The sequence below is a fragment of the Salmo salar genome, chromosome 11 (genome assembly GCF_965601325.2).
Source record: "Salmo salar chromosome 11, fSalSal1, whole genome shotgun sequence".
In the NCBI taxonomy this organism is placed as follows: Eukaryota; Metazoa; Chordata; class Actinopteri; order Salmoniformes; family Salmonidae; genus Salmo; species Salmo salar.
In genome coordinates, this window is record NC_138301.1 from 53215697 (window position 1) to 53229233 (window position 13537).

The window sequence follows — 13537 nt, forward strand, 5'->3', positions numbered from 1 at the left end:
TCGGAGCCGGTGTAGTACGATTCGATCTTATTCCTGTATTGACACTTTGCCTGTTTCATGGTTCATCTGAGGGCATAGCAGGATTTCTTATAAGCTTCCGGGTTAGAGTCCCGCTCCTTGAAAGCGGCAGCTCTAGCCTTTAGCTCAGTGCGGATGTTACCTGTAATCCATATCTTCTGGTTGGGGTATGTACAGTTGAAGTCGGAAGTTTACATACACCTCAGCCAGATACATTTAAATTCCGTTTTTCACAATTCCTGACATTTAATCCTAGTAAAAATAACTTGTCTTACGTCAGTTAGGATCACCACTTTATTTTAAAATGTGAAATGTCAGAATAATAGTACAGAATTATTTATTTCAGCTTTTATTTCTTTCATCACATTCCCAGTGTGTCCGAAGTTTACATGCACTCAATTAGTATTTGGTAGCGTTGCCGTTAAATTGTTTAACTTGGGTCAAATGTTTTGGGTAGCCTTCCACAAGCTTCCCACAATAATTTGGGTGAATTTTGGCCCATTCCTCCTGACAGAGCTGTTGTAACTGAGTCAGGTTTGTAGGCCTCCTTGTTTGCACACACTTTTTCAGTTCTGCCCACACATTTTCTATAGGATTGAGGTCAGGGCTTTGTGATGGCCACTCTCAGAGAGTCAGGACACCCGTTTAACATCCCATCCGAAAGACGTTAATGGTAATTATCCTTCATTATATTTGTCTAACATGCCTATATTTATGTAAATAAGTCTCATTAAAGATTAACAAAATTTTCTGGCACCGCCCTCGTGTCCGAATCGCTTTGGACATGAGGCTGTAGCCAATATGCATATCACCTACACTAGATTGGCTTTTTTATTTAGAGTGCATTTGGAAAGTATTCAGACCCCTTTTCCACATTGTTACGTTACAGCCTTATTCTAAAATGGATTAAATTAAATGTTCCCTCGGTCTACACACAATACACCATAAGGACCAAGCGAAAACAGTTTTTGTTGAAATTTTAGGAAATGTACAAAAACAGATACCTTATTTACAGAAGTATTCAGACCCTTTGCTATGAGACTCAATTCAGCTCAGGTGCATACTGTTTCCGTTGATCATCCTTGAGATATTTCTACAACTTGATTGGAGTCCACCTGTGGTAAATTCAATTGATTGGACATGATTTGGAAAGATACACACCTGTCTATATAAGGTCCCACAGTTGACAGTGCATGTCAGAGCAAAAACCAAGCCATGAGGTCAAAGGAATTGTCCGTAGAGCTCAGGGACAGGATTGTGTTGAGGCACAGATCTGGGGAAGGGTACCAAAACATTTCTGCAGCATTGAAGGTCCCCAAGAACACAGTGGCCTCCATTCTTAAATGGGAAAAGTTTGGAACCACTAAGACTCTTCCTAGAGCTGGCTGCCCGGCCAAACTGAGCAATCAGGAGAGAAGGGCCTTGGTCAGGGAGGTGACCAAGAACCCGATGGTCATTCTGACAGAGCTCCAGAGTTCCTCTGTGGAGATGGGAGAACCTTCCAAAAGTACAATCAACCCGATCGAACAGTTCTGGAGAGACCTGAAAATAGCTGCGCAGCAACGCTCCCCATCCAACCTGACAGATCTTGAGAGGATCTGCAGAGAAGGTGCTTCATCAAAGTACTGAGTAAAGGGTCTGAATACCTATGTAAATGTCATATTTCAGTAAAAAAAAATTGTATACATTTACTAACATTTCTAAAAACCTGTTTTTGCTTTGACATTATGTGGTATTGTGTGTAGATTGATGAGGGGGAAAAAAATGTAATAAAGCTGTAATTAGGGATGCACGATATATCGGTGAGCATATCGGAATCGGCCGATATTAGCTAAAAATGCCAGCATCGGCCTGACGTCTATAACGCTGATGTGCAAAACCGATGTCAAAGCTGACCTGCATACCTATATAACGTAGGAAGATGACGTAATGACGCCACAAAAAATACCACGCTACACGTGCAACACAGTATTCCTAACCTAGCCCACAATGTCTGTTGTGTGGATCTACTTTGAAGTTTCAAAGGAAGATAACAAAAAGGCCATATGCAACATTTGTGCTGCTATTATTTCCTGAGGGGAGAAAGTGAAATCTTTCAATACCACAAACCTAATGACTCATTCGAAAGTGCATCACCACCCAGACGTTCAGCTACTACTTAGAACAAAATCAGAAAACTAAGTGCACACTTCCAACAACTAAACAAGTTCAAGTCCAGCAGTCATTTGAAAGAGTAAGAACATTTCAGCGAGACAACTCAAAGGCGAAATCCATTAATGCCAAGATAATGGAATTCATTGCCCTTGACAGTCAACCGTTCTCTGTCGTGGATGATGTTGGCTTTTGCCGACTGGCCGAGCACCTCGAGCCCCGGTACACACTACCAAGTAGGTGCTATTTTTCAGATGTTGCCCTACCGGGGTTACACAGTATTGTTGAAACGCACATCCATGAGCTACTTGCTATGGGCGTCACTGCTATTAGCTTCACGACTGACATTTGGACCAGCGATGTCAGCCCCATGAGCATGCTGAGTCTAACAGCACAGTGGGTCGACGAGGATCTCGTACTGAGGAAAGCCGCATTGCATGCTCAAGAATGTGCTGGTTCTCATACCGCTGCTGCCATTTCAATGGCATTTGAGAACATGTTTGAAACTAGGAAACATGAACACACTCCTAGCTCCATTTGAACAACTGACTGGAGAAATAAGCTCATTAACTGCGTCTGCAGCAGACATGATACCCTCTGTCATGGCATTGAAACGCCTGCTCAACAAAACTGCCGACACAGACTGTGGGGTTAAAACTTGGGAAAGTACTCTACTAGAGGCTGTGTACAAGCGATTCGGTGGCATTCTCTCTGAGCCTCTTTACTGTGTCGCCACCATGCTCGATGCTAGGTACAAGGACCGCTACTTCGATGCAGACAAGAAACAGGGTTTACGTGAAATGTTAGACACAGCTGGACAAGATGGAAACGGACACAGTGACAGTGCGTACCGAAGAGGACCCACGACAGAAGAGGCCATAGACAGACAGCTGAAACTTCACTGCTTGACATGTATGATGAAATCCTGGTTGAAAATGAAACGACTGAACAAATGAACAACAAAACAGCACAGCAAGTAAGTGAAAGAAATAGGTTTTGATTATGTTTTACTGGTAATGGGGACATACGTAAATGCCAACAAAATAACTTTTTGGTGTGTGTGTGTGTGTTTCAACTATTTAACTGTACTAAAATGCTTAAAAGGCCGCTAAAATTTGAAATATCGGTTATCAGGTTTCTTTGTCAAGGAAAATATTGGATATCGGTATCGGCCAAAAATGTAATATCGGTGCATCGCTACCTGTAAAATGTAATACATTTTTTTAAAAGTGAAGGGGTCTGAATACTTTCCGAATGCACTATAGGTAGGGGTAAAGTAACTAGGCAACAGGATGAATAATAAACAATAACAGCAGCATATGTGATGAATCAAATAAGGTAGAGCAAAGGGGTGTGGTCAATGCAAAAAGTCCAGGTCGCTAGTTGGTTAAATATTTCAGCTTCATGATATGCCACATTTGTCAGGTGAATGGATTATCTTGGCAAAGAAGAAATGATCACTAACAGGGATGTAAACAAATTAGTGTACAAAATCTGAGCAAAATAAGTTTTTTTTTGTACATGTGGAACATTTCTGGGATGTTTTATTTCAGCTCATGAAACATGGAACCAACACTTTACATGTTGTGTTTTTCTATTTTTGTTCAGTGTTAAATAGAAAAACCACGACAAGGTGAACAAAGTGCACGGGAAGCTGTTTCCATATACACGGCAAAATAAATGGTTTCCTTGAGAGGTCGACCGATTAATCGGAATGGCCGATTAATTATGGGCCGATTCAAGTTTTCATAACAATCGGAAATCGGTATATTTTTTTTTTAATTACTTTTTTTTAAACCTTTATTTAACTAGGCAAGTCAGTTAAGAACGCATTCTTATTTTCAATGACGGCCTAGGAACGGTGGGTTAACTGCCTTATTCAGGGGCAGAACGACAGATTTTTACCTTGTCAGCTCGGGGATTCAATCTTGCAACATTAGGGTTAACTAGTCCATGCTCTAACCACCTGCTTTACATTGCACTCCACGAGGAGCCTGCCTGTTACGCGAATGCAGTAAGAAGCCAAGGTAAGTTGCTAGCTAGCATTAAACTTATCTTATAAAAAACAATCAATCAATCATAATCACTAGTTAACTACACATGGTTGATGATATTACTAGTTTATCTAGCCTGTCCTGCATTGCATATAATCGCTTGGGTACACGTTGCTCCAACCATAAACATCAATGCCTTTCTTAAAATCAATACACAAGTATATATTTTTAAACCTGCATATTTAGTTAATATTACCTGCTAACATGAATTTCTTTTAACTAGGGAAAATGTGTCACTTCTCTTGCAACAGAGTCAGAGTATATGCAGCAGTTTTGGCTGCCTGGCTCGTTGCGAACTCTGAAGACTATTTCTTCTTAACAAAGACAGCCGACTTCGCCAAACGGGGGATGATTTAACAAAAGCGCATTTGTGAAAAAAGTACAACCGTTGCACGACTGTACCTAACCATAAACATCAATGCCTTTCTTAAAATCAATACACAGAAGTATATATTTTTAAACCTACATATTTAGCTAAAAGAAATCCAGGTTAGCAGGCAATATTATCCAGGTGAAATTGTCACTTCTCTTGCGTTCATTGCACGCAGAGTCAGGGTATATGCAACAGTTTGGGCCGCCTGGCTCGTTGCGAACTAATTTGCCAGACTTTTACGTAATTATGACATAACATTTGAAGGTTGTGCAATGTAACAGGAATATTTAGACTTAGGGATGCCACCCGTTAGATAAAATACGGAACGGTTCCGTATTTCACTGAAAGGAAAAACGTTTTGTTTCCGAGATGATCGTTTCCGGATTCGACCATATTAATGACCTAAGGCTTGTATTTCTGTGTGTTTATTATTATTAAGTCTATGATTTGATAGAGCAGTCTGGCTGAGCGGTGGTAGGCAGCAGCAGGCTCATAAGCATTCATTCAAACAGCACTTTTGTGCATTTTGCCAGCAGCTCTTCGCTGTGCTTCAAGCATTGCGCTGTTTATGACTTCAAGCCTATCAACTCCCAAGATTAGGCTGGTGTAACCAATGTGAAACGGCTAGCTAGTTAGCGGGTGCGCGCTAATAGTGTTTCAAACATCACTCGCTCTGAGACTTGGAGTGGTTGTTCCCCTTGCTCTACATGGGTAATGCTGCTTCGAGGGTGGCTGTTGTCGATGTGTTCCTGGTTCGAGCCCAGGTTGGAGCGAAGAGAGGGACGGAAGCTATACTGTTACACTGGCAATACTAAAGTGCCTATAAGAACATCCAATAGTCAAACGTATATGAAATACAAATCGTATAGAGAGAAATAGTCCTATAATTCCAATAATAACTACAACCTAAAACTTCTTACCTGGGAATATTGAAGACTCATGTTAAAAGGAACCACCAGCTTTCATATGTTCTCATGTTCTGAGCAAGGAACTTAAACGTTAGCTTTCTTACATGGCACATATTGCACTTTTACTTTCTTCTCCAACACTTTGTTTTTGCATTATTTAAACCAAATTGAACATGTTTCATTATTTATTTGAGGCTAAATTGATTTTATTGATGTATTATATTAAGTTAAAATAAGTGTTCAGTCAGTATTGTTGTAATTGTCATTATTACAAATACATTTTTTTTTTTTTTTTTTAATCGCCCGATTGAATCGTTATCGGCTTATTTTGGTCCTCCAATAATCGGTTTCGGCGTTGAAAAATCATAATCGGTCGACCTCTAGTTTCCTTCCGCAAGGTGGAAAAGAAGACGTTCGAGGACATGATCCACACATTAGACCCCCCCAAGTACAAACTGAGAAAATACTTATCAAAAACAGAAATTCTGGACCTTTACAACAGAGTCCGACGAGAGGTTCAGGTTTTAGTGTCGGGTACGGATCACTTTTCCTCGACCACAGACATTTTGGTCCAGTATTAACACGACACCGTACGTTTCTCTTAACAGTACACCTTACTGAAGACAGGAAACTGCATTCAAAATGCCTGAAGAAAAGCTTTTTTTCCCAGAACACCACACAGCCGACCACCTAGTCGACGCACTCCTTGGAGGCACTAAAATAACGGACATTTTTGAAGAGAAACTGTCTGCAATAACAACAAACATTACAGCTACAATCAGAACACTGGGCTGGAAATGGTTCAATTGTTTTGGCCACAATTTAAATCTTTACAGTAACAAACTGTGTAGAATGAGTAACAGAGAACAGAGGGAACCTTGGTAGTCTGCCTCACTATTACTGTCTCCTTCTCACACAGCTGGCCTAAACAAAACGAGACCTGGAAGCATAGGCCGAGCTTGGCCTCAAAGAGCATTGAGTCCAGTCACAATAACTACATTTTAAAACAATATATGTGTAGCCTTGGCCATGCACAAATCAATTCCAATTTTAGCAAAAAAATTCATTTGAGTTAGGTTATAATTGTTATTAGGCTATTATTGTTTTGCTACGCTGTTACAAGCTGTGGGGATTTTTTAAAAACTTTGTTCTAATGTAATGTCACATTTTTATCTACACAGGACAGTGCGACTTGTTTGGGTTCAAAACAGAAAATTATAAAGAATACTAGAGCAGTCTCCAGCAATTCCACGGGTAACGGAGGCAATTCGACGGGTAACGGAGAAAGACAGACGCGCTACCCTTCGTCATGGCAAGACATCGCTGATTTTTGGAGTCCATCAACCAAGCGCTGAAGCCAGTGAGTGAATTCACTGACATCTCAGCGGCGCAGTATGTCACCATCTCCTCATTCCATCCCAATTGGCTCACACTGTTAAAGGAAGAAATCTTAGTGGACAAAGATGGAGGCACTGATCTGAAGGCTTGGTGGGGGAAACAAAAAAACATCACCTTCATCGACCCTCGCTGCCGTTGGGACCATGATAGCACACGGGACGAGACTGAAAACAAAAGGTTGAGCATGAGGTAATCACCCTTGGACGAGCGCCTGTCAGAATAAGAGTGGAAGGGGGTGGGCAGTCTAATTGGGAAGAAGGGCTCAGCTGCTGCACTAGCTGCCTCCCGCTATTGAAGAAAGGGCAGCGGCCCAACTGACAGCTTACCTGCATGAACCATCTATTGAAGGAGAGGAGGACCCACTGCTCTGGTGGCAGAGAAATGAACGCCGTTTTCCTTTTTACTCGCAAAGGTTTCCCACAAGTACTTGTGTATATGTGCCACATGTTCAGCTTCAGAGCGAGTCTTTTGGCATGGCAGGGAATGTCGTCACTCTTCAGAGATCGATTCCTGAAAGGTGGACGTGCTGGTCTTTCTGGCAAAGAACGTGGATGTTTTTTTGCTGCAACCAGCAGCAGTGAATTTAGTTAAGAGGTCCTGTGCAGTTTTTTTCAGGAATTTGATAGCCTAGGCCAAGCCTATATAGTAGCTTATATACCTCAACATGTGTAATTCCTCTGTGTGCAATTCAATGCTATACTGTTCATATTGTTTATTACTATTTGGATTATTTGGGTTTGTTTTTAAGACCGGTGAACATGCTAACAATTAGCTATTTTGACTGTCCTATTTTATCTGGCGTCTAAGCTGCTGGTAATTTCGAAGGCCTAAGTCTATTTACATGTTGTTGTTGCTCAATATGTGCAATATTCATGCTGCTGAACAAGTCTTATTGTAGTACTTTGTGTTATTTCTTATTTAATAGTTTTGTTATTTTGTATCTTGTGTCGTAGGCTACACTGTTTGTCCTGTTTTGGAAGCATGCAGCAACTGCTAGTCATTTCCATTCCAGGAGGCCTAAAGTTTCTCTCACTTAGTTGTTTTCATTAATAAATATTTACTCTCTTATTGCACTTGGACGTTGTGTGTTTCTATTTGAAGAAACGTAATGCTCTTTGTTAGTTTGCCAGCATGCAGAGTTAACACCTTGATTCCCACCCTATCTGCAATCTTCTTGTTTATATAAACATTTGGTAATACCGTAAACCCAAAGATGGTATGAAGGTATTGGAAAAAATGGATACCGCCCTATTCCAGACTTGGTGCATCGTTACCGCTTGCCGTGCGGTAGCAGAGAGAACAGTCTATGACTTGGGTGGCAGGAGTCTGACAATTTTTAGGGCCTTCCTTTGACACCAACTGATATAGAGGTCCTGGATAGCAGGGAGTTCGACCCTAGTGATGTACTGGGCCGTACGCACTACCCTTTGTAGCATCTTGCGGTCGGATGCCAAGCAGTTGCCATATCAAGCGGTGACGCAGTCTGTCAAGATGCTCTCAATGGTGCAGCTGTAGAACTTTTGGAGGATCTGAGGACCCGTGACTAATCTTTTTGCAGCCTCCTGAGAGGGAAGAGGCGTCGTCGTGCCTTCTTAACGACTGTGTTGGTGTGTGTGGACCATGATAATTGATTAGTGACGTGGACACAGAGGAACTTTCAACCCACTCCACTACAGCCATGTCGATGTAGATTGCGGGGCGTGTTCGGCCCTCCGTTTCCTGTTGTCCACCATCAGCTCCTTTTGTCTTGCTGACACGTTGAAGGAAAGGTTGTTGTCCTGGCATTCACACTGCTAGGTCACTGACTACCTCCCCTATAGGCGGTCTTATTGTTGTTGGTGATCAGGCCTAACACCGTCGTGTCGTCAGAAAACTTAATGATGGTGTTTTGGAGTCGTGTCTGGCTACGCAGTCGTGGGTGAACAGGGAGTACAGGAGGGGACTACCGCATCAATGCTGCGTAATTCTGCAGTCAAACATTTCATTATGTAATCCAAAATGTTGACTGCATATGTGTGCAATAAAAGTTCAACATTCACCTTTTTGCTACTATTTCTGTCAAGTCTACGTGTACAATTTGATGCATACGTTGGATAGATCCAATGTATGCCCCACACAGAATGCACTGCAACTGCGTCTGCAATGGAAACGCAGCGTTCCAATGGAAATGTATGTACTTCTGGTGTACCAAAACACCGCACCCCTGAGGGGGCCCCCAGTGTCAGCGTGGTGGATGTGTTGTTGCCTACCCTCACAACCAGTTGCAGAGGGAGGTGTTCAGTCCTGAGCGTAGTGATGAGCTTTGAGGGCATCATGGTGTCGAACTCTGACCTGTAGTTTATGAACAGTGTTCTCACATAGGTGTTCCTCTAATCCAGGTGAGAGAGAAGGCAGTTTGGAGTGCAATAGAGGTAGGTTCGGTCCAGGGTGTCTGGGATGATGATGATGTTGTGAGATGTGAGTGCTGCTGCAGGGTTTCTGTAAATGTTACGGGACCCATATGCGTTGGGTGTGTAACCTGATTCGGACATCCACCCACCGTGCTCAGAATGACACGAAATCACATTTGCATTATGGTATTTAATTTTAACAGAACATGGCGTGTCCTTACCGCGCACTTTGAAGCCGAGTAACGAAAAGAAAAATCACTAGCCAGTGCTTGAGTTTCAAGTTTGGGGAAGGTAACTTTCACCATTAAAAAAAAATGCACCTTTTACAATAAAGCATTCCATGCGTTTGCAGACCTATGTAATATAGCCTACTCATCCTAATGTGATGAGTAGATTTGTGTAGTCGTAATTTAGGCTAATAATAGAACTCGATCACTGTTCACAATGCATGGCTGAGCACGTATAGCGCAGAGGCCTGGCCTACTACACTTTTATGACTGGAGACATATGCAGCCTACATCGCAGACACGGACAAACGGATCAATAAACACGACGTTGTCCATATAATATCCCTATGAGGAAGGGGAGACAAATAGAATATGACGTACGTCTAAACTGGAGGAGGAAATTGATGTACCGGTATATTAAAAAAACCCAACATGATGAATAGTGAATACTGCTCAGTGCCTCTCACCCGGGGATATGGCCGATGCTCTCCGCTGATGCTTAGGAGATGGGCTATAGGCCTACTGTTGTTGACAATTGTTACAACTAAAACATAGGTTAGTCTTCTCATTTTCTTCTCTTTAAAACAGTAGCCATTTTGTTTTCCACACGAGGTTTTCCCGCCGTTGAATGTTGAAATATTGCGATATGCCTGGCTGGACCGCCTCTACTTTTCACTGACTGTCGCAGCTCAACAATCATCTATTTGGTGTTTCCTTCCAACTGTAGACAATGTGATTTTAAAATAATAATAAAGTCTAGGGGAAGCTAATGATCCTCTGTGGCCACATCATGCTTTAGTAGCCTATATGAATGATTTGATTTAGTTCTGTATAGACGAGTAGGCTAATTAGGCTGTGTAATTTTGGCGTGTCTATGTCATTCTACCACCCCCCATTGTAGAAAATGTTCTCTATTCTATTGGTCAGCTTGTCGAGAAAGAAATGGCCCAACCAGACTCTGGGATCTGATAGATCACAAATTCATACCACCAGTAGGCCTAGGCTACATAAAAATAAAACGATTTGATCTGATCCAACAGATCAGAACGTTTTAGCTTCAAATGTTGATCAACTATTATTTGTTAACATTATTAGTGCAGTAGGGTATGGGTGAATGGGCATCTGGCTACCAGACAATGAGAGAAAGTTAAAACCACTAGAACCTGAGAGAAAGAGTCTACTGGTTTCAATGGCATATGGAAGTCTTTATAAAACAATAGGTTACTGGTTTCAATGGTATATGGAAGTCTGTATAAAACAATAGGTTACTGGTTTCTATGGTATATGGAAGTCTTTATAAAACAATAGGTTACTGGTTTCAATGGTATATGGAAGTCTTTATAAAACAATAGGTTACTGGTTTCAATGGTATATGGAAGTCTGTATAAAACAATAGGTTACTGGTTTCTATGGTATATGGAAGTCTTTATAAAACAATAGGTTACTGGTTTCAATGGTATATGGAAGTCTTTATAAAACAATAGGTTACTGGTTTCAATGGTATATGGAAGTCTTTATAAAACAATAGGTTACTGGTTTCAATGGTATATGGAAGTCTGTATAAAACAATAGGTTACTGGTTTCAATGGTATATGGAAGTCTGTATAAAACAATAGGTTACTGGTTTCTATGGCATATGGAAGTCTTTATAAAACAATAGGTTACTGGTTTCTATGGCATATGGAAGTCTTTATAAAACAATAGGTTACTGGTTTCTATGGCATATGGAAGTCTGTATAAAACAATAGGTTACTGGTTTCTATGGCATATGGAAGTCTGTATAAAACAATAGGTTACTGGTTTCTATGGCATATGGAAGTCTGTATACAACAATAGGTTACTGGTTTCTATGGCATATGGAAGTCTGTATAAAACAATAGGTTACTGGTTTCTATGGCATATGGAAGTCTGTATAAAACAATAGGTTACTGGTTTCTATGGCATATGGAAGTCTGTATAAAACAATAGGTTACTGGTTTCTATGGCATATGGAAGTCTTTCTAAAACATAATTGCCTTTTGATATGTTCAGATTTTGGTAAAACATGTTAAACATCCAGTCCCTGTGTCACATTCAGGACAGCCCACATCCCTTGGTTCTTCTCAGGGACTCCTCCATTTGGCTTCCCCTTATACACTTGCAAGCTGGTCTGGTGTCTTTGTTATCGAAACAGATAATTCTGGAAATAATTAGGACATTTTCCAGAGACATTGTTGCATGGAAAAGTTCTCTGCCAGTTTCTCCATCCCACATGGATTCTGTGGATTCTCCATTGGATTCTGGAAAACACCAACAAGGATAAGAACCCCAAAGTATGCATGTAAATGAGTTTGGTCCAACTCCTTCCATCTCTCTCCAAAAACACACCTTCCCTCCAAATTAGTGCAGTCCAGAATGATTTTCTGGATGGTGTCTGGGATGAACAGTTCAAAGAAGACTTTGTCCTACACTACTTTTATGAAATGAGTACCCACCATCCGTGTCGGCCCTGGTTGCATCCTTATCCCATTAGCAGTCATGCGGGGCAGCTCGTTCCTTGGGCAAGAACACCAATTCACAATTTTTAGACATCCATATTTCTCCTCCTGCTGGCTGATGACGGGCTGGTCCTGGTCCTGGGGCTGGCTCCTGACGGGCTGGTCCTGGGGCTGGCTCCTGACGGGCTGGTCCTGGGGATGGCTGCTGACGGGCTGGTCCTGGGGCTGGCTGCTGACGGGCTGGTCCTGGGGCTGGCTGCTGACGGGCTGGTCCTGGGGCTGGTCCTGGTCCTGGGGCTGGTCCTGGTCCTGGGGCTGGCTCCTGACGGGCTGGTCCTAGGGCTGGCTGCTGACGGGCTGGTCCTGGGGCTGGCTGCTGACGGGCTGGTCCTGGGGCTGGCTGCTGACGGGCTGGTCCTGGGCCTGGCTGCTGACGGGCTGGTCCTGGGCCTGGCTGCTGATGGGCTGGTCCTGGGGCTGGCTGCTGACGGGAACTGTCCCTGGGGCTGGCTCAGGGTCAAGCTCATCCTCTTCTTACAACTCACTGTTACATTCTGAATTGACAGAGACATGATCCTCATTCCAAAGTGGAAGACGCTCCTTCCACACTAGCTTCTCTCTCTGCAAAAATTGTTTCTAAGGCCCTCTGAGCAGAGATTATTTTTGTCATCTTGATTGATTGTGGCAAGGAGTCACACATGCAAAGCTATTTATTTGTTGTGTCCCTCCCCCAATTTGCACCTGGCTGGGGTAGACTGGGAAAATACAGAATCTTTTACAATGTATTGTAATAACATTGTGCAGGTTCCCGCAAGACATTGTGTAGTTTCACACACTACAAAGGGTAAAGAGTGTGAGAAAAGCGGGAGACAGGCAGACAGGCAAGGAGACAGACAGGTTCTTGGTGCTGTGTGTACAGCAGGCCCAGGGAGGAGGAAGACAGAGTGAAGGCACACAGCAAACCTTTTTGTTTCATTTTTACTTGTTTTCACCTACACACACACTTTCCCACACTTTTATTACCCTGCGGTCCAGCTGACCTAACACCTCATATGTAATATACATGTGTAGGGGGTTCACAGTGTGCGTTCAATGAAAATGAGCCAAGGCCAATGAGTCTCAGGTTGAAAAAATAAATCATTGTATAATTTTTCTTTTAGTAAACATTGAAAATGGGTCCCACAGACCCGAACACCACAGCCGGTGACTGATGTGGTAAACTCTTCAATGTTATCGTTTGAATCTCAGAACATATTCCAGTATGTGCTAGCAAAACAGTCCTGTAGCTTAGCAACCGCTTCATCGGACCACTTCCGTCACTGGTACTTCCTGTTTTGAATTTTTCCTTGTAAGCAGGAATCAGAAGGATATCGTTATGGTCATATTTGGCCAAATGGAGGGCGAGGGAGAGCTTTGTATGTGTTTCTGTGTGTGGAGTAAAGGAGATCAAGTCACCTCTAGTTGCAAAGGTGACATGTTGCAGCGCCATCTCGCCAAATACACAAGTTGCAATTTATAAATGTGGTTGTGCATCAGCAGTT

The 13537-nt window shown here is 42.3% G+C and overlaps 1 protein-coding gene across 2 annotated transcripts in view; it reads left to right on the forward strand.

Moving 5' to 3' along the window:
* Window positions 1–13537, forward strand: part of LOC145850182 (histone-lysine N-methyltransferase KMT5B) — a 34775-nt gene that overhangs the window by 5035 nt on the left and 16203 nt on the right. The window lies entirely within an intron of this gene.